This window comes from Macrobrachium rosenbergii, chromosome 20 (genome assembly GCF_040412425.1).
Source record: "Macrobrachium rosenbergii isolate ZJJX-2024 chromosome 20, ASM4041242v1, whole genome shotgun sequence".
NCBI classification, from domain to species: Eukaryota; Metazoa; Arthropoda; class Malacostraca; order Decapoda; family Palaemonidae; genus Macrobrachium; species Macrobrachium rosenbergii.
In genome coordinates, this window is record NC_089760.1 from 9,893,640 (window position 1) to 9,917,500 (window position 23,861).

Below are 23,861 nucleotides of genomic sequence, written 5' to 3' on the forward strand. Positions count from 1 at the left end.
AAGAGCTGGTAATACCGAGTAGCTGAAACAGACATGAGGTTGATAAAGAAGTGAGCATTATAGCAAGAGATGTAAATGGAGAGATATTGTCTTTAAGAAATACCAAACTGTACCAGTGAATGTGTATTTTTAATTACCATTAAATTTAGAGGATGAAAGAGAGGGGTATTTTAATATAAAAAGGGGAAAGGAATTGGTGTTAATTGAACAGTTTTTGTTGAGGTGATGAAGACTTACAGAGGTCAATGAAAGGGTTGAAGGATAAGTTGAAGGATAAACAAGTAATAGAATTAGATGGGCTGGCAAGTGAATAGTGCTTGAATACGCAGTATGACGAGTGTTAGGCTTGTTGTAAAAATGGGACAGAGACAATTTTGTGTAGTATTTCAAGGATATTTAGTATTTTTGTTTATGGACCGGTGTGAGAAGTCAGAAAAGACTAGTTGTAGGTGCAAAGTTATGGTAAAAAATTAGTGGTATAAAATATATAGTTACTGATAGTATTAATAGTGTGATGTGTATGAATGCTTTTAAATAGAAAGGCCATATTACTGGAAGGAAAAACTGTCATACTGCACCGCAAAAAAGTGAAGAAGGGAAGAGGAATTTAATATGAAGACTAAATTTGGATATAGAATTTGAGAAGCCATTTTTATTAACGAAAGTGAAAGGGAATGTTAAATACCAATGGCAGTAAAAGGTCCGGAGATTTTCCTATTAATAATGTGATTATTGTTCAAAAGGAGGAAAGTTGAAAGTGTGAGGAATGTGGGCAAATGAGGTAACATAAAGGTAAGAAAAAAATATAGATCAGAATAGTTTTTAGTTGTTTAGTTATATAGTGAATTTTGTGTAAAAGGAATAAAAATAAAGAATTCAAAAGCCCGAAAAAAAATTCAAATTAAAGAGGCTGTAACGTTCCATAATGAATAACCAGTGAGATAAGAAAATCCCTCATCCTCCCTACGAAAAATATGAAAAAAAATGGCTCACAGCTTCTTCGAGACGCGAACAAACTTAATAACACACCGACCTCCGGGTTCATGTTTGCAAGAGCCACTCCCCGAGTATGGAAAGTGTTCCGCTGATTACGATAAGGGCGAGATTAGGAGCTCTTTCCTGATGAAGAAAGGCCCTATTAGATTTCTTGTCAGGTGGAGGAGAAGAGGTGCGCGTGGGATATCAGAAGGAAAATCTCGAGTCTGGAATAACGGAAGAGGAGCGAGAAAGGGAGATGAGAGGCGTGGAAGAAAACAATAGCACCAAGAGGACAAAAATAAAAGAAAAAGAGAGCCAGGGACCAAGTTCATTCAAAGGGTAAACCTGAAAAAAAAGTGAGACTAGTTAAATAAGTGCATCAGAGTGGAAGGAAGAGTGTTGTACAGAGTGGTGGTAATGTATGGACACAAAGAAAGGACACTAAAAAATCCTCTAAAAACTATAACGTAGTACACGAAAATATTTGAAAATAGGAATTAAGGTCGTAGGGTAAAAAATACATATACTGCTTAGAAAAAAAAGCAAAGCTAATAATGAAAGTGGCAGTAAAAAATATGGGGTTAGGGGAAAGGAGGGGAAAATTAATTCAAGGAAATGGCACTGGAGAGGATAAAAGGAAGAATGCGAAGGAAAATACACAGCAAAGACGTTGAGTAAACACTTGAACATAAGAACATGGATTAGGGTGAGTTGCTGTGGGGCCAAGCAAGGATCTCTGTAGATAAAATAAAAGTGTGAATAAGAAGGGACAACAGATAAAACTGGGAGAAAAAAGGCAATCGCTATGAAAGATTGAAGAGTAAAAGTATTAACTGCTACACGAGATGTTTGAGTAGAACGAGGCTGAAACTGATTATAAGAAATTGTGGGTGTTGCATACATCTCGTTTTAAATAACTGTATAAAATGAGTTTGGGGAAAAAAGGGAGAGGTGGTTGATTAAAATTTGATATTGAAGTGGAAGTAAATGGAGGGATAAAGTAAAACGAATAGGTAAAGCAAGCGTACAATAATCAGTAGGATTTGGGAAAACACAAAAACATTTACAGATATGTGACGTAGGCAAAGTAAACAAACGGAAGAGAGTTGGAGAAAAATAAATTCCATTATTAATCATAGAGAGAGACACGGCTGCTACTGCAACAGAAAAGGTTAAGTACTGGAACAATGTAGGGTCATAAAAAGCGAGACCAGTTGTAAATATGAAACCAACATTAAAAATAACAAGACTTCGACAACATAGAAAAAAAATAAAAAGAATCTGGATTGTCGTCAAGAAACTTGAGAAGAGGGATTCAAGGTGCGAAGAGAAGCAGCTTGAGAAGAAAAGAAAGATAAAAGGGCAAACAAAAAAAAAGGAATAATGAAAAAAGACGGATAACATCACCGCAGTATGAATGAGAAAGAAAGGAGGAGAAAATTAATATCACATTTCAAAGAAAATATCACTTGAATCACAGTGTTTGTAAGTGTCGGGACACTCCCCAAGGGCGTTAAGGCACCGACCAACATTAGTCGCCTTTTGATATGTGGTAGCCACAGTAGCATTCAGCTGGTCTTCCTTCTCAACGTTTACATCTAAGTAGGGAAATATAGCCTTCGACATCACAATCAATAGTGTGGCCTAAACTAGAGTTCCTCTACAAAGCATACTGTAAGCGGATAGCTTCTTCGTCAGTATCGATGGCAATGAGGATATTGCCTATATATATAGGGCATATAGCTTCGGTTTCAGATGTGAAATGACGTCATCTTTAAAATTTAGGTGTAACTGCTAAGTGCACATGCAGAAAAAAAAGAGTGTATGCCAAATTGTAATTTTACTCATGAAGACGCCGCCAGTAAGGGTTGAAACGGTCCGTCGACTATAATAAGTAAATGGAAAAAAAAATGAATAATTTTTCCTTATTCCTTGAGAAGTTTGCCTGACGAAAAAAAGTACAGAATGATACAAAGTCTAAATAAAAAGACAGTCTCTTTAAGTAATGCCACTGACTCCAACAGAAAATATATATATACATATATATATGTACACATACATACGTATACGTAATGCATACATACATACATACATATACATATATATATATATATAATATATATATATATATATATATATATATATATATATATATATATATATATATATATATATATATATATATATATATATATATATATATATATATAAACAACCAATATGTAAACATATGTGTAGCTAGTGAACGAAAGGTTGTGCATTTGCACAAGAACTTATTTATTGTATATTATTTCCTAACAAACACGAAATCCTGCAAATCTTCATATATCAATTAAACCTGGTGCTAATGGAATATTAAGTTCAATAATTCTTTCCCTCCCCTCTTGATTCTGGAGGAAAGAACCTTGAATCTCATTTGGGATGTAAGGAGATTATCAATCCCAGGGAGATGAGTTCGTGTCTTCTGGGCTAAAATACGAAGACCTCTTCTCTCTCCTCTTTTCTCTTCATTTTCCGACAACACCAAAGTCTCTAGAAGATAGCGAGAGTGGGCTTGATAAGCCTTAAACATTCGGATGAATGAGATGGAGGATGCTCTAGGATATCACGCCCACACGCATACTTACATACGCACACAGACAAACACACATACATATGTATATATGCATATACAAATACATACATATATATATATATATATATATATATATATATATATATATATATATATATATATATATATATATATATATATATTAAAAAAAACCACGATTTTTTACATACAGTATTCCGCAGTTAACATGACCTTTAACATATGTGACTTTTGCAGTCTGAAACGAATAAGTCTACCAGGTAATTACTGCTTACGTTATACATTTTAAGAATATCGGTAATTGTGTAATTCTAAAATTAAGATAAGGAGATGAAATATCAATATTAATTGCTCTAAGTAAAATATGGTACATTATACATATACGTACTGCGACTTCCTAATGTATACTATTCCTCAGCTAGAATTACTTTTACCATATATGATTCGTCTTGTTTTATTATACAAATAGGTCTATCAGGAGATTATTGTACACATTATTCTATTTAAAAAATATAAGTAACTTTATCGCTTTATATTGAAAAATTATGATAAGATCAAATATGAATATTAATTGTTAGAGATAAAATATGGTACGTCCAGTTGTTTTTCCATTATACAGTTGCATGGAGATTAAAAACATTCAAAGACAAGGCTAAAAAAAGTTGTAAAATATTAAGAAACCTAATACCCCTTCTTACCAAAGGTTTAAAATCTATTATATTTGCGGAAATAAAACAATATATACAGAAAATTAATCAAAATATCGCAGTAAAAAAAAAACTAAGTCAAAACTCGAAACCTAAGATCCCCTTCTTAAAAAGATAGGCCGTATCTCGGCAAGAAAGTCTTGCTGTTCCCTGAACTTCACGTTTCTCCTCCGAGATAAAGATAGACTTTCAGGAAAAGCCACAAAGGAGACGAGATATATGAGAAAGCAGTGTCTGCTCGAGAATAAAATATATGGCATTGCTAAAATATCTCCGGGGCATTTTCACTCTTCTGGAGACAAACAGTGTGGTACTGTGATCGCTGGGTGAAATATATTCGGTAGACATAATGTTTTCCTTTAGGGAACCTTTTCAATAGGGACTCGGGAAGGCAGGAAGGAAGGTTTCTCGTATGGGGTCCACTCGCCTATTGCTTCTAAAACGAATTTTAGTTTTTTTTAATGAATAGAGGGGTTTGTGTGTGTTTTTGCCTCTGCGCGTATGTTATTTAAGAGAGAGAGAGAGAGAGAGAGAGAGAGAGAGAGAGAGAGAGAGAGAAAGTATGACACAGCATGCTTTGATAACAATTATAATACAATGGAAAAAGATTTTGCTTACATAGCGTGGTTGAGAGAGACAGTCAGACACAGAACTCTATAATAATCTAAGGAACTAACATTTTAAAGAACATAAAATTACAAGTATCGACACAGTGGATTCAATGAAATTACCTCGTTTAAAGAGTGTTTTTTCTCACTTTTTAATAATAATCTCAGGAACTAACATTTTTAAGAACCTAAATTACAAGTACCGATACAGTGAATTCAATGAAATTACCTTGTTTAAAGAGTTTGTTCTCACTTTTCATGAGGCAATATGATTTTCAGATTTCCTGAAGTATGCTTTTCGATCTTTGCTTAGCATATATATAATTGGAAATGATCTCGAAGCTGTCTGAAAAATAACTGTAATAATAATAAGATTAAGCGATTTCCGTTGCTTCCTAAATAAAATTTAGATTTGACTAAATTAGCGAATAAGGAGAAAATTCTAGGTTTTTGGGCAGAGAGAGAGAGAGAGAGAGAGAGAGAGAGAGAGAGAGAGAGAGAGAGAATAACTGTTTGACACTAGTAAATAAATTAAAGTTAATCAGATTAAATTCGATTATTCAAAAGCATATAATTTTTCTAGGTAGTTAGTGAACTTTGCATATCTAACTATATATCTCTAACTCTAAGGTCATCTGATTTATTTAAGAGTTTCTAATGTCGTACCATTTTATTTTATTAACTTAGTTTTGTTTGTTAACCGGCGGTATTGTAGATTTCTTGCATATTACGTAGTTGCTTATTATGTAATTGCTTATTATAGAATTTAAATCCTATTACGAACTGTATATATCCAAAATGCGATTAAAGACAAACGCATTACTTGGTATATATCAAAAAAGTTCTGTAAGCAAGAAATAAACATTGCATAGTGTAACCAAATACGAATTAATAAAAAACTGCAAAAAATAGTTTTAGTCTTAAAAAAACCTGGATAAAACTCGAGACCTCGGATCCATTCATAGAAGGCAGGGCCGTATCTCGACATGAAAGCCGTGCTGTTCCCTGAACTTGATATTTGTCTTCTGAGATAAAGACAGACTTTCATGGGGAGGCATAAAGGAGACGAGATATATGTGAAAGCAGTGTCTGCTGAAGAATAAAATATTATGGCATTGCTAAAATAGCCCAGGAGTATTTTCACTTTTCCTGGGACAAACAATGCGGTGCTGTGATCGCTGGTCGAATATAGTGAAGAGATATGTTTTGCCCTGGAAGGTTTCTCAATAGGATCCATTTGCCGATTGCTTCAAATATCATTATCGATTTATTTTGTACAATGAGTAAGTAAAGGAGAAAGAACGAAAGCCTCTTTGTGAGCTCCACGATATTTATTCTTAACTAAAGAAGCAAATGACAACACTCACATCAAAGAATGAGCTCCACGATATTTATTCTTAACTAAAGAAGCAAATGACATCACTCACATCAAAGAATCAGCTCCACGATATTTATTCTCAACTAAAGAAGCAAATGACAACACTCATGTCAAAGAATGAGCTCCATGATATTTATTCTTAACTAAAGAAGCAAATGACAACACTCACGTCAAAGAATAAGCTCCACGATATTTATTCTTAGCTAAAGAAGCAAGTGACAACACTCACATCAAAGAATGAGCTCCACGATATTTATTCTTAACTATAGAAGCAAATGACATCACTCACATCAAAGAATGAACTCCACGATATTTATTCTCAACTAAAGAACCAAATGACAACACTCATGTCAAAGAATGAGCTCCACGATATTTATTCTCAACTAAAGAAGCAAATGACAACTCTCATGTCAAAGAATGAGCTCCACGATATTTATTCTTAACTAAAGAAGCAAATGACATCACTCATATCAAAGAATGAGCTCCACGATATTTATTCTTAACTAAAGAAGCAAATGACATCACTCACATCAAAGAAAGAGCTCCACGATATTTATTCTTAACTAAAGAAGCAAATGACAACACTCACATCGAAGAATGCTTATTACACGTACTTCTATATATGTGTGCATTAATACATAGAAGTCATGTGTGTTATATTTCTAGGTTATAAAAGAGCAAAACGTAGATATTCAAGTGTTTAAAGAAAAATAACCCATTATGTTCTTCTACTACTAAGTAGGCACAAACATTTAATCATCGCAATGGAAGTCACAAATAAAATACCTTTCTGTTAAAGATATTCCAAGGAATGTTTATATTTGACTAAAGCTGAAAAAAGTTGCATATTTCAAGATATGCTATCAGAGTCGCTTTCACATACGAGGTTGTAAATGTTCTAAAAGTGAATTCAAGATTTTGGTTGAAAAAATACTTTATATTACAGATTTAAATCTGTTTTTTTAAACAGCCAAGAAAAGGCTTAGTTTATTTAGCCTTGCTTTACGAGTAATATTTCAGTAGTATTTATTCTTCTGCACATTACCCTGGACTGCTCCACAAGATAGCGAGACTTAGGTAGAGAGAGAGAGAGAGAGAGAGAGAGAGAGAGAGAGAGAGAGAGAGAGAGAGAGAGAGAGAGAGGCTGCCCATACAAAATTTACATTTATCTACCATAACATGAATTCTGTGTTATATTAAACTTCAAAATCTTCCTTGGGAATAAATATTGGACTGATCTTATATGATATACAACTTGGGTGTTATATGATCTGATAAACTTAAAGATTTGCATCATGTAAAGGAAGCGTTACCATGATAATCGAAGGAACTAAGAAGAAATGCAATTATTAATTATTACTGTTAAGTTACACTTCCGCTTTCTGTTAAAAACAATGATAACGTAAAGCTGTAGTTTGAAGACAAATATATCATAAGCATCTTCGATGTAAATTGATGCAAATTTCCGTGGATCTTAAGAAAAAAAAAAAAACCTTATGAGCGTATGTGTTTCTGTTCTCGGCAAATAAATATACATACATATTGTATGAGGTAATCGAAAACGAAATTAAATTAAAATGACATTAAAAGAAAATACTTTACGATAAAACTTCAGGACTCAGATCTATTCATTCAAGGACGGGCCACATCTCGGCGGGAAAGTCTTTTTGCTCCTTGACCTGAACTTGACGACTGTCTTCGGAGATAAAGACAGGACAGTTTTTTTGCTCCCTGACCTGAACTTGATTATTGTCTTCAGAGATAAAGACAGTTTTTTGCTCCCTGACCTGAACTTGATGATTGACTTCAGAGATAAAGACAGTTTTTTTGCTCCCTGACCTGAACCTGATGATTGTCTTCAGAGATAAAGACAGTTTTTTTGCTCCTGACCTGAACTTGATGATTGTCTTCAAAGATAAAAACAGGACAGTTTTTTTTGCTCCCTGGCCTGAACTTGATGATTGTCTCCAGAGATAAAGACAGTTTTTTTTTGGCCTGAACTTGCTTGTCTTCAGAGATAAAGACCTTTTTGCTCCCAGACCTGAACTTGATGATTGTCTTCAGAGATAAAGACAGGACAGTTTTTTTGCTCCCTGACCTGAACTTGATGATTGTCTTCAGAGATAAAGACAGGACAGTTTATTTGCTCCCTGACCTGAACTTGATGATTGTCTTCAGAGATAAAGACAGCTTTTTTGCTCCCTGACCTGAACTTGATGAATGTCTTGAGAGATAAATACAGCCTTTTTGCTCCCTGACCTGAACTTGATGATTGTCTTCAGAAATAAAGACAGAGTCTTTTTACTCCCTGACCTGAATCTTATGATTGTCTCCAGAGATAAAGACAGTTGTTTTTGCTCCTTGACCTGAACTTGATGATTGTCTTCAGAGATAAAGACAGCCTTTTTGCTCCCTGACCTGAGCTTGATGATTGTCTTCAGAAATAAAGACAGACAGTCTTTTTGCTCCCTGACCTGAACTTGATGATTGTCTTCAGAGATAAAGACAGCCTTCTTTGCTCCCTGTCCTGAACTTGATGACTGTCTTCAGAGATAAAGACAGACAGTTTTTGCTCCTTGTCCTGAACTTGATGATTGTCTTCAGATATAAAGACAGTTTTTTTTTGCTCCCTGACCTGAACTTGATGACTGTCTTCAGAGATAAAGACAGAGCCTTTTGCTCCCTGGCCTGAGCTTGATGATTGTCTTCAGAAATAAAGACAGCCAGTCTTTTTGCTCCCTGTCCTGAACTTGATGACTGTCATCCGAGATAAAGACAAGAGTCTTTTGCTCCGTGACATGTCTTCAGAGACAAAGACAGACTTTCAGAAGGAACACAAAATGCAAGGGATATCAGAAACCAGTGCCTGCTCAGGGTTTAAATCAATAACGTAGATAAAATATTTGCAGAGTATTTCCACTTTTCCTGAGACAAACAGTGTGATGCTGTGGTCTCTGGATGACACATAGTGAATAGATATAAAGTTTCCTCTTTAAAAGACGTTTGAAAAGGGTCTAGGGAAGAAAGATATGTCTCTTGAAGTCCATTTGCAAATTATTCATAGGGTTTTATATTGGGAGAGAGAGAGAGAGAGAGAGAGAGAGAGAGAGAGAGAGAGAGAGAGAGAGAGAGAGAGAGGGGCGTTGGTAGCCTTTGATAATTTTGTTTTTCAATTTGAGGGTTCATTTTAAAAGATGCTGAAAACATGAAGGGAACAGCACCTTTCATATATATAACAAATACGTTGGGAACAAAACAGTTCGCGTATAGGTAATTTTCGTAGCAATGCCTGTTTATATTAACATGTAGAAAATATACCGACTTCGTCTATAAAAAACAAATTTAAGTAATCTGAAGAGAATGAAGATTTATGAATTTTCAAATGTAACTATCGGTATATTTATTCCTCAGAGCTAGTAAGAAAATGGCCTTCTTTTAAGGACATTTTATTGACTGATTAACAGTTCAACGAAACTTAATGGCCTTCTTTTAAGGACATTTTATTGACTTATCAACAGTTCACCGAAACTTTAATAAACCGTAAGCTACGAAATAAGTTATTCGCCTCGTGTTTCGGGTACGCGGTCATAAATGCTCTCAAAGTGAATTCAAGATTATGGCAAAAGAATACGGAGTTGAATGCATAAGCAAAGAACCTTCTTTTGATGTGTAGAAAGGCCACTTTTGCCTAAAATGCTCAGGGGGAAAAAGGAGAAAATGTTAAGTTTATTTAGAGTCTTCCACTGAGAGAGAGAGAGAGAGAGAGAGAGAGAGAGAGAGAGAGAGAGAGAGAGAGAGAGAGAGAGAGAGAGAGAGAGAGAGTAATCACTCGCAATATTCACTGAGGAAAATGAATTTTAAGATAGAATCTGCTTCAGAAAGGATCAGCCGCCGGAAGTCACTTGAATGAATTAGAGATTTTGTAGATGGTTTCTTTATATATCATAGTGGAAATATCACATGAATAATAAATCATGGCAGTAAGAGATTATCTTATGATTATGTATGTATGTATGTATATATATATATATATATATATATATATATATATATATATATATATATACATATATAAAATTATATATAAATAGATATACATATATACAGTACATACATACATACATACATATTATAAAAATATTCTTAGTGAAAAAGATTCTTACGACAGAAAGATAATCTTGATTATACACACACACACATATATATATATATATATATATATATATATATATATATATATATATATGTAAACATATATATACATATATATACAAAGATGGTGGCTCCGTAGAAAAACAATTCAGCAGAGCTGCCACACTGTTGTTAATTCAACTGACTTTGCAGCTCATTACACCTACACATGAAGGTCATCAGCTGTGGGGCAACAACTCACACGTAATAGGCAATGCACCGCTTTCTTGCATGTACTCCTGTGCCTCCTGCATACACACGAACACAAATACACATTCTTATATACATATATGTATATACATATACATACAGTATACATGAACAGACACACATAAAATTTATATATATATATATATATATATATATATATATATATATATATATATATATATATATATATATATATATATAAGGATGTATGTATGCATGTGTGTGTGTGTATGTTCAAACATAACTCTGAAACGCATCGAGCAATTTCAACCAAACTTGGTATACATATGACTTACTATCTTAAAAAGAATACTTTGGGGGTAAGACATCACTAGCACCAACGGGTACCCAAGGGGGGGAGGGGGTGGGAAGGGCTTCCCTGAAACGTGGCCTGGTTCTGTCTGTAGACTTAGTAACTTAATAAACTCTACGGCTTTATCTTACCTCGTTTCAGCATACACATGACTTACTATCTGGAAAAGAATACTCTGTCACCAAAGGGGGAGAGGGGGAGGGGGTGATGGTGGGAAGGGGGCGGGGGATGGTGAAACGTAAAAATGACCAAAAACGACAGATATTAGTGCCTAACCCTTTCCGGTCTTGGGGCAGCTGGGAGCAGTCATCTATCCCTGTCGTACTAGGTATCGAGGGCTGCTGACTGTAGCCCGCTCCAAAACAACGCATATTTTTGTAATAACTTGATTTAGGTTCCCCTAAACTTCACCAATTTATAGCCTGTTTTCTCTATTTGACCTCTGTAAATTATAGAAATCTTTTCTTCCCCTCATTAATCCAAAACGTACCACCTGAAAATAATATTCCAAACTACGCCAAAGATTTGGCTTCACTCTGGCGAGAATCGCTCATTTCCCCCGTTTGTTTCCCAGGTGAAAGTCGCCTCTCGCTAGTTACTGGCAATATGCGCTCTTCCCTCAGGTCCGATATCTCATTTTTCTGACTGTAAAGATAAAGTTTTCACTATAAAGCCACAGTTGTAAAAAAAAAAAAAAGTCATCATACGATAAGCTGGCTGTGCTCAATCACGTAGGCAAATCGAGAACGTATCCTCTTCGAGCCGTAATTCAGAATGATACCAGCAAGGAAACTGCTAATAAATTACTTCTTATTTTCCAGAAACAATCGTTTGTGAAAGCCCATAAGTATAATAATGATGTTTAAAATAAAACAAAAATGTAGAAAAAACAAAATTATTGAGAGAACCAAATGTAAAATTGAAAAATTCTTTATGATATGGCAACATAATCATACGGGATATATATATCTTATTGTCCAGGTACATTTACAACAAGAGTGCCAAACCCAGACGCCGCCCTGCAAAACCGAATGACCAACTTACTTTATTATAAATATGGGAGACTAGTGGAGTTTATGCATTACATAATATATAAATTTTATATATATATATATATATATATATATATATATATATATATATATATATATATATATATATATATATATATATATATATATATATATATATATATATATATATATATCTATATATATATATATATATATATATATATATATATATATATATATATATATATATATATATATATATATAATGTATATATATATATATATATATATATTTTATATCCATATATATATCTACAGCATATATAATCACATTGTATAAATAAGTATATATATATATATAATATAGGTTATGTATAATAAATATATCATCATATATGATTTCTCAAATACTTACTATTATATTTATCGCTTTTATTGAAGGGTCCACGTACTGATAATATTTATATAACAAGTTAATTTGTCATATATATATGAATATTTATTGATATCATATGTACAATCCTATTATATTTACAAATTAAAAAATCGAAATGAAGAAATATGTAAATAAATAGTTCACTGGTTATGAACTATAATCCAACTATAATTGTCGATAGCCAAGTCAAGCGCAGAGAACTAAAGGCTGATATGCATTTTGTAGTCACCATAAATTCTTTACTATTTTACTATTGCATATCAGTACAGCCTTCTGAATAAACATACTCGACAAAAGCCGAGGAAGAAATACCAATGAGGTTTATGCTGGTGGACCTACGCCCAAGGAGATGAATACCAATTTGGATTATGACCACACCCAAGTTATTTTTCCTTATCCAGAGTTTTGAAAAAAGGCTGAATGTAGAAGTGAGAAAATATGAAAAAAGCCAGACAAACGAGACAAGAAACCAGCATTACAAGAACTGATAGACAACACCGGAATAAAATACAAATGCAACAAATGTCGGGATCTAACAATAACAAAGGCTGTATACATGACAACCAAGCCGACGCTGAACGTCCAGACGGAAGAAGTTAGGGCAAAGCAAGCAAATGTAACCTCCTTTGGTCAAGGCCTCCCCACATACCGCCCGAGGGAAAGAACTCAAGGTCAAGGTCACTCCATAACAATTCCCAACCAAATACTTCAGCAAACGAAATCACTAAATTTATTAGACCCATAAGAACGAGAAACAAACTGTAAAACTGGTGTAATAATGCAGTTACACTGTGTAATTACATTATGTAAATATAATGTACTTAATTAACCACCCCCTAAGTAACTAAACATTGTAAATATAAATAACCCAAAATCCCTCCCCAGTCACATTCTCATCATACGTAAACACACACAAATATACTGTATATATAACACATTTTCTTACCTTTGTAATTTGTTTAAATACCAAAAGGTCCTTCTGTAAATTCACTTATACGAACTTTTATATGTCCTTCTGTATTCACTTACACGAAATTTTTAATATTTTACCGTTCACTTTGTCATATTGAACTGAACTACACAAGAAATGCATGACTTCCTGTTCGCCACCTTTTGTTTACTGCCGTATCCGTGATAAACAGCAATTTGTCTTTTCTAATTGGGATATGGTAATAACATCACTTGTTACTGAAGCAATGATAGTTACCCCCATGTGCAAACTACCGTTGTAGTAGTTCGGACATAAACAATGCACCAATAATAGCTTCGGCTGGGGAAAAAGCAAATTGCTGTTTAATTCAAAACTCACCCACATTATACAAAAGGTGGGGTTTTTATTTCAGTTCAATACAATATGAAGAGGTGACGATAACTGCTCAATTAGGAAAGAAAACAAGGTTTGTGCTTGTCCCCAGAGCCTGCAAATGAATTTTTATTATAAGTGAAAACGAATTATGGTTGTGATAGTTCACAGTAATTTTCATTTTTATTTTATCCAGTTTCATCACATTTTCTCGCTTTTTTCCATTACACACGTACATACGTCTACTGTGTGTGTGTGTGTGTGTATATAAATATATATATATATATATATATATATATATATATATATATATATATATATATATATATATATATATATATATATATATATACACATATATATAAGCCCGCGCACACACACACACACATCGTCCCATGTTGAATACCCGAATGGTCAAGTCTTGCTTCTACAGTATAACTAGGTTTAAACCTTATGTAAATTTTGGAAAACCAACCCTTAAGGTAATTTTTCCAAAAACTAAGAAAATCGATATCAATCAATATCTCTTTCTTAATGGATATATATATATATATATATATATATATATTATAATTTTGGAATAACTATACAACCCTTCATATATAATTTTTATATAAATTATATATATAATATATATATATCAATCAATATATATATATATATATATATATATATTTATATATATATTATATATATATATATATATATATATATATATATATATATATATATATATATATATATATATATATATATATATGTGTGTGTGTGTGTGTGTGTGTGTGTGTGTGTGTGTGTGTGTGTGTGTACACACACACTAAGAAATCACAAAAGCAAGCACGTGATTTTGTTTATTAGCTGAAGCCACTGGGAAAGTTCAGAATGAAACGACAGAGTGCCAAGCACTTCCGTGTATTTTTAACACACCTTCGGGGCAAAGAAGATGTGTTAAGAATATACGAAAATACTTGGCACTCTGTCGTGTCATTCTAAATTTTTCCAGTGGCTTCAGCTAATAACACACACACATTATATATATATATATATATATATATATATATATATATATATATATATATATATATATATATATATATATATATATATATATATATATATATATATATATATATATATATATATATATATATATATATATATATATATATATCAATGCAGCTCCATGATTTTCACACGTATTATGTAAGCAAATAATCTCAGCAGCTGAATCAATTTTTTTCTTTCATTTTAAATTCAGCAGCTACAATTCCTTTCTATGAAGTGGAGTTGGTTAACAATCACTTCATACATTCCCACCTTAGCTTATATAGAAACTACAGGATGGAATGAGAGGTATAAGAAAGGAAGGGTTTTAATATCCAGGTAGACATGAATTGATTTCGTGAAGGGGGTTTTACTGTGCAATCGATAATAAACTTTATGTGCAGTTTTCTGCACTCACGTTTCAGGAGTAGGCAGTAACAGAATGAAAATGGGTTTATTTTTAAGTGGAGGCATCAGCTTTTGGGGGGAAAGGGTTTAATGCCTATAAATAAGTCTTTTTTGTTATATTCTCTAAGCTTCCTGATTATTTAATTCATTGACAGGTCATTCATCATAATTCACTGAAGCTGTTTTAGACGTTTTTAAACTGCTGTTTATGGACGACCTCAGGTGCTTTGATCCCTACTGGCATCGTTTTGCAATTAATAGGCACACCATTTAAAAATTTTTTGTTTATGTAATAAATTATTAAATTTAATTACCAAAGGAAATTACAAAGATAAAACCGTTTATCTTTGTTGAGTGCTATCTACTCAACAAGAAAATTACCCATTACTCGCTTTTCCAAAAAGTATAAGTTTTCAAACATGAAGAGATACCTTAGGCATCTCCAATCGACCAGCTTTGTCTTTCTAAAACTGTTGTCATTTTAAGAGTTTTCTCTGCACCTTCACGGAGGAATAACCATATTTTTCCCATCTTTTCTGACGGTCAGTATTTTTTCAGTCGTAAGTACCTAATGCATATTAAAATCCTCTCATTATTACATATTCATTGTACACTCACCGAGAGTGTAATCATTTAACAGGACACAAAGTTAAAATACCATTACATCTTTAGAACTTCTAATATTTGCACTGGACAGCAATTAATTACAACTAAGTTGCTCATTTTTATATGGTGCAGTACCAGCAACTCCGTCCCCTCTCCCTAGTACACTTAAAAAATTGAAAATATCCAGACATCGCTTTATCCCACCTCAAATTCCCCATGATAGGATAGACCTTCGGGTATCTCTCTGTGCTGCTCTGCTTGTACCTAAAATGTTTGAATCATCTTGTGCTTTCGTGCTCTCCCTCCAACGCATTTAAAACAGCAGCTTACCGACAGGGACTTCCCTTAATCCCATGAGTCAGAAGAATATACTTTTATTTCTTTCAAAAACCATCTTTCCCTGTCCAAAGAAATTTATCATGGCGTAAAACTCCTTGCCCTTGCCTTCATATATCGTTTAACAACACTCTGGTATTATTCCATTCCATGCTCTCTCTCTCTCTCTCTCTCTCTCTCTCTCTCTCTCTCTCTCTCTCCTTACTGAGACACACCTTATAATAAGCCTTTGATCTGACTACATTCCCTTTAACCTTTCTTCTCATTTTCTACTTCGTCTTTACCTCTCAGTTCCTTTGGAGTTCCTTTTTTTTTTATTTTTGTTTAGATTTTTTTTCCTTTACATACTTAGCGATCAGTAATATTTTCGTAATGATTTCTCAATACTCCTAATTTCATCTCCTTCTCCTGATTTCTTATAGTTTTGGAAAGCAGAACTGATCCTTTTCTGTTTCACGATAATGAATATTTATTCTCTCTCTTACAAGTTATTCAGTTCAATATTTTCATCATTTCCAGAAAATATCTTTTGCATTTCCATTTCTCTCTCCCTACATCTGAAACCTTCGCGTGGTAGTGCTATCTTTACGTTATTGGTCCTTCCTTTGAAAATAGAACTACAAATTTCACCGACTGCTCTTTCAATTTTCCTTTCGTAATGCGAATTTTTCTTCAGCTTCTGTGTTTTTCTCATAAATCCTTTCCATTGTTCTAAAAGCGTTTCCTCGCCCCTCTCTCGCGCTTTTCGCAGCAAAGTTTGCAGTTCTGTCCTTTTTTTTTTTAGGATTTTTTATACTAAATTATCCTTTTTTTCCATGTAATTCTCGCGTCTGCTCCCAGTAATGAAAGTAGGCACACAATACCTCTCAGTTACCTTGTTTTTTTTTTAACGGGGCAAAAAGGCCCCTTAAATTTCCGTCATTTTATTTCGCTCTATTTTGTCACCAGCTTACTGTAATGACTGTTGCCAGACAAGCCAGCAGATATTTATAGAGAGAGAGAGAGAGAGAGAGAGAGAGAGAGAGAGAGAGAGAGAGAGAGAGAGAGAGAGAGAGTTACAATTTTTTTACATGAAATCCAAAGTCCTAGATGATATTCTTAAAGCAAAACGAACAGCATAACCAAAACTAAAAGAAGAGAAAAGCAAGAAATAACTGATAAATATATAAATAGACAGACAGATAAACCAATAAAAACACTAATACCGAAAGTACCCTCATTTCCGTTCGTCTCTCCCCCTCCCCTGCTTCCAAAAAACATCTTATATATACAGTAGAGGAAAACATATCTCACCTCCGAACACTCGAGGAAATATTTACGACTTTGGAAATGGGGACGGATTGCCTGCAGATGCACATCTTAAGTTTCCTCGAGTTCACGAAAAGGAGTCTTGTTCAGGGGGCGCAACTGATACAGATAAATTCGAATTTCGTTGTTAAGACCTCTTTTCTTTCTGCCCAGTTAAAATCCTCAACTGGTTTTATGCTCTCTATTTCTTTCGCTTGTTTCATCGTCGTTAAATTTATTTATTTTATGAAAAGCAGATTTACATGGTGAATGTATAATTGATAACAACAGATCATTACTCTTCTTTCATTTCCATCGGAAAGCTTATTTCCTTTTTTTTATTTTTTTTTTAATATATTCCGTTCTTTACACCATTCATATAATCATCTTTGGGTTTCCAATGACTACAATTATTGTGTTTTAGTATACAATTATTTATCTTATAAACATACAGCATATGGATGTTGAAGACTTTACTTATCAATTCTCAGTTATATTTGGAGTCAATTAAAGAATGAAAAGTTTTACATGTTTTGAAGGGGAGCCATTATCTGCAAGTAAAAAGTTAATTGGCTACCTGAATTATTAAGAGACCTGACTGCAAGATAATTACTTCAGTCATAATATATACAGAACAGTATAAAAGAAAAAGAAACCTTCGATTACTTTATGATATATGGTTTTATTAATAAAGTAAAAATAAACAACAAATTTAATAGGAGGCAAATTGGTATATGTCCGCTGGAAAATTGACATTCACCAGTGTAATTAAAAAAGAAAAACCATTAGTTTCGTCATGGACCAGTAATATGTCAAAAATACTGTACCACGATCATTTTCTTACAAGTATTAATGAAAGGAAAAGTTAACTCGAGCAAGTGTGATATCCCTTTATCTACATTTTCGGATAAAACAATCTAAACACCAATGTTATCCGCTTCTAACAGTTTTATTGACTCCTTAATCCCGCACCTTTTGTGGGTTCTTCATCACTTGATGCTATTTGTTGATAAAGGCCTTCTGGAATACAATTCCATAAAGTCCTTTATAGCAAAATTTTTCAGCATATATTCAAAATAATTAAGGGATTTTTTTTATTTCCCAACTAACTTGGATTTGTGTATATAGAACTTCATGCACACAAACGTATAGGTACAAATTCATCACTAAATGTTTAATATGGAGTTGCCTTTGGCTCTGCAGGAAAAAAAAAAAGTAGCTTTAGAGTCCCCCTGAATACTTTTCCATTTCTGTTTTTCACTTTTATACAGTGTTTTGTCCGTAGGGGGAACAGAGAAAAAGTAAAGGGAAAAGTAGAGGAAAAGAGCGGGTGTTAAACGAGAGAAATGGGTTGAGGCAGATGGGGAACTTACCCCTTTCAAAGAGGCCCGGAAGAATAGAACAGGAAGTATCCTGATTCAGTTCCGGTTCTGTTTCGGGAACGGCAGTGAAATCTGATCCCCGCCGAGTCCCTCCCTCACCCACTCCAACATTCCCTCCCTCTATCCATCTTTACTCCCCTCCCCCGCACCATTCCTCCCCCGGAATAGGAAGGGACCCACCCAGAAACCCCTCCAGCTCTTTGACGCAAAATAGGGACTTCCTTCGACGGGAAAAAAGAAGGCCTTTGTTTCTTAGTCTTTGGTCTTTGTTGAAACGAAATAAAAAGTGTACAAGGAATAAAAGAAACACTGAACGAACTAGGAAAAAAAATCCAGATTATTTGCTTCCTAGGTATACAAGTTGTTAGTACTCTTATTTTTTCTCTTAGCTTCTGTTTGGAGTTTTGGTGAATGCACTCTTAAAAAAATCCCATTTTATTATTTCTTTCGTTTCCAAGTAAAACAGTTAATTTCACTTGAATGATTTTATTCCCCAAATGACTCCCTAGATGTCCTCAGTTAGTGGTGGTGACAATGCAACGTTGTTCCATAAACGTGAGTAAAAACAATCTTTCTTTCTGATGCAAATGCCACGTCGGGGCTCATTAGGATCATATTGTCCCTTGTTAAAGAAAACATGGAACTGTAATGCCTTGCATTTATATGCAAAATCACTGTTCTTTTATTTTCCCTTCTTAACAAGTGGAGAAAGATAACGCAAGTAAAAAACGCCAGGTAAAAGCCATATCTTAAATCATATTCCCCTTCATAGATATTGCACTGACTTTCAGTTCGAATTAATGTATCTATATATATGTATGTCTTGAATTCTTGCTAGGTAAATATTCTTGTAAATGACTAACAGCAGACGGAAATTTCATATAAGGCCTTGGTAGTTATCCGCCGATTTATTCTTAGGCCTCGTTCAAAGCAATAACAAATCCACGAACTTATTTAATTCTTTACTACTTACTAGTTTTGAAATACACGTTATAGGGAAGAGTCACGAATGTAATGAACATAATATATATACAATATATATATATATATATATATATATATATATATATATATATATATATATATATATATATATATATATATATATATAATAACGCGTGTGTGTATGTATGTGTGATAATCAACACACAATCACGCGTGGAACAAAAATAAATTGAAAGTAATTTATATATAAAAAAATCTAAATCGATTGGGATTTTTCAATTTATTTTTGTTCCACGCGTGATAAAAATTACTAAATCGCATTGGGATCGAACCCGGGTCTTTCAATTTATTTTTGTTCCACGCGTGATTGTATCACACACATTGTCACACAAATATATATATATATATATATATATATATATATATATATATATATATATATATATATATATATATATATATATATATATATATATATATATATATATATATGCTCGTTACATTCACGACTCTTCCCTATAACGTGTATTTCAAAACTAAGTAAATAATAAAAAAGTAAATAAGTACGTGGATTTATTATTGCTTTGAACGAGGCTTAAGAATAAATCACCGGATAATTACCAAGGCCTTATATGAAATTTCCGTCTGCTGTCAGTCCTTTGCAAAATATTTCCTAGCAAGAATTCAAGACATACAAACATATAGATACATTAATTCGAACGGAAAGTCAGTGCAATATCTATGAAGGGGAATATGATTTAAGATATAGCTATATATATATATATATATATATATATATATATATATATATATATATATATATATATATATATATATATATATATATATATATATATATATTATATTAACATATCACTTACACAATTGTTCTGTGCATTAGTAGAATTACTAAAAGGACCTCATTCAAACTGGATGGTATCTAATGGAGTATTTATTCAGAAAAAGTTACAAGTTACTTGATAATGTGGACTATTGTCCTAGAAAGCTTGTAACTTTTTCTGAATAAATACTCCATGAGATACCATCCAGTTTGAATGAGATCCTTAGTAATATATATATATATATATATATATATATATATATATATATATATATATATATATATATATATATATATATATATATATATATATATAATATATATATATATATATATATATATATATATATACATAAACAAAACAAAAATAAGTATTTCTAAGTCCATAAATTACTGTGTATGAATAGAACAACATCAGTGGAAGGAATACTTGGAAAAAATAATATTGTATGTTGTACTTTTTATCAGATAAATGCATATCTCAAAGCAATAAGAAATAAGAAAAAGTTTGCCGTTTTATGCATATTATTTTCTAATTTGTACTAACTGCAACATTACGACTCAGTAGGTGACAAACAAAAACAAATTTTAAAAAATGTATAGATTGTAGGAATATGAAAATTGTTCACAAATTATATGATGTAAAATCATATTTTTTAAATGTCGCGTTAAAAGTTTATTTATACCATGAGTTCAGATCGCGTTCTGCACATCTCTTTATACAGAGACAAGTGTGACTTTTGGAAACTATTATTTTTATGGACATAACTGAATTACCTCCATATTTTTTTTTAAATTTATACGCAGATCAATTCTGACTTATAAGGATAAAATGAGTTCATATTACGGTATATTTTATAAGGTTCATCTATTCAGGCATCCCTAGAAACCTAGTATATACAAAAATTTAGAAATTTATTTGTCACTGCTTCTTTTATATTTGCTGGAATCGTTTGTTTTTTCGTGACTTAAAACTATCACCATCATCAAGATAATGCACTGGAACGATTATTCTCATGAAAGCGAATTTTATTATTTATATATATATATATATATATATATATATATATATATATATATATATATATATATATATATATATATATATATATATATGTAGAATTTACTGGTCACTTTTACCAGATACATATATAATTGTAATAGCCACAATGCCCTCTTAACTTTCTCGAATTCTTCGCCCTTTTTGGATACGCTTGTCACTACAAAGCCTTAAGATCCAAGTGCAAGAAATATGAAGAAATTCTGATGTCCGGTAGCGGGAAACGAACCCGGGTCCGCTAATCAGAACGAGGTACCATTGTCGACATGGTAGTGACAAGCGTATCCAAAAAAAAAAGCGCGAAGAATTCGAGAAAGTTAAGAGGGCATTGTGGCTATTACAATTACACACACACACACACACACACACACATATATACAGTATATATGTGTGTGTGCAGTAAGTAACATACTGCAATGATTTTGTGCTCTTCGTTCATTTTTGTTTTTTAATGTGATGCCTAGTGAGATGCTCGCCTTATTATAGTATTCATTTTCATACTAAAGAACATAATTATAAACATTCTGAGGATTCAAGCAAAGCAAGCAAAGTCAGCTCATCCCTTTAAATCCTTTCATCGCATGACCGCATTAGCAAGAAATTTGTGTTTTGTGTACATGTAATCCTCTAAAAATCATGAAAAATTAAGCCAGTAATCCATTAATTGGTAGTTGCTTAGATGAATCGCAGTTTTGGACTTTAAAATGTTGTGCATTTTAAGGGCAATCAGGTAATTAGTATTCCATCACCGAGCATTTAATTAATCAGCTGAAAACCGCAATGTGCCTTTGTGCTTATTTATTCTCATCATGCGAGTGTATGTGCGTGGCTTGTAACCCATTGCTTGAGATACATGCCAAGCAAACTGCTAATTCTGAACCTTCATTACCAAGATGAGTATGATTAATTTCGTTCTTTGAAATACATGTGCAGCCTGAGTGAATACAACAATTTAGCAAAATGGACGGGGTAATACGATCCAGAACGATCTATTTAAAGCAAATTATGAACAGACAGATTAACAATCCTTTAGCCGAGAATAATTTTTTTTTGGGGGGGATGGTGGAGATTCACTGCGGTAACCTAAAGAAATTTTCTTACGAAACTGCAAATAAAGGGAAACGTTTACTTGACAAATGTATTTCTTTAAATTTAATAAATGACAATGGAACAGAATAAAGGAGTATAACATTTTTATACCTTAATTATGAATCTTAAAATAAGGCAAAATTACTCAGTGCAAATAATAATAATAATAATAATAATAATAATAATAATAATAATAATATACAAATGGGAAAACTATACTATTAAACTATATGTATACAAACGGAACGACATGGCCTTCAATTCCTTTTAAATAATAAGACAAAACTATCTTGCTAAACCTTTTGACAGCTTGCCTATTACCCCAGTGCGTCACTACGACGGGATGAGCAGCTGAAATCTATAAAATTTAATAGATATAAGGTCACTGAAATCAACAAATTGGAGAGAGGCCACGTAATTCAGCCCAAGCAATGAAACGGGAAGGAAACATTCAAATATAACTCCTTGATTCAAGAGCCCTTCCCATTGCCAAGAGAGGCTGTCGTTAATAATGAATGCAATGCCGATACTCAATATTTTCAATGGAAATGAAAATACACGCGATCTCTCTCTCTCTCTCTTTTCATACACACACTCCTATTATAATGAACATTATATATATACTGTATATATACGTATAAAAATTTGACTCACATGTGTTCACGAGTTACATCATATGCATATATATATATATATATATATATATATATATATATATATATATATATATATATATATATATAACTGAATCATATAAAATATATTATATATATATGAATATATATATAAATATAAAATATATATATAATATATAACACTGTATGTATAACTGAATCACTTAAAAATATGGAACGCGCCTGCAGCATATATAAATAAAGATAAAATCCACAAAGGAGTGGATTTTATCTATATATATATATATATATATATATATATATATATATATATTTTATATATATATATATATATATATATATACATATATATATATATATATACATATATATATATATATATATATATATATATATATATATATATATATATATATATATACATATATATATATATATATATATATATATATATATATATATATATATATATATATATATATATATATATATTAAACA

At 32.4% G+C, this 23,861-nt stretch overlaps 1 protein-coding gene and 1 long non-coding RNA gene across 3 annotated transcripts in view; one reads left to right on the forward strand and one right to left on the reverse strand.

Annotated features, from left to right (window-relative positions):
- The window catches only part of LOC136849041 (uncharacterized), a 521,318-nt gene that overhangs the window by 368,132 nt on the left and 129,325 nt on the right, over positions 1-23,861 (reverse strand). The gene's annotated exons all lie outside the window — the stretch shown is intronic.
- LOC136849039 (uncharacterized) overlaps positions 1-23,861 on the forward strand; it is a 465,615-nt gene that overhangs the window by 269,961 nt on the left and 171,793 nt on the right. The window lies entirely within an intron of this gene.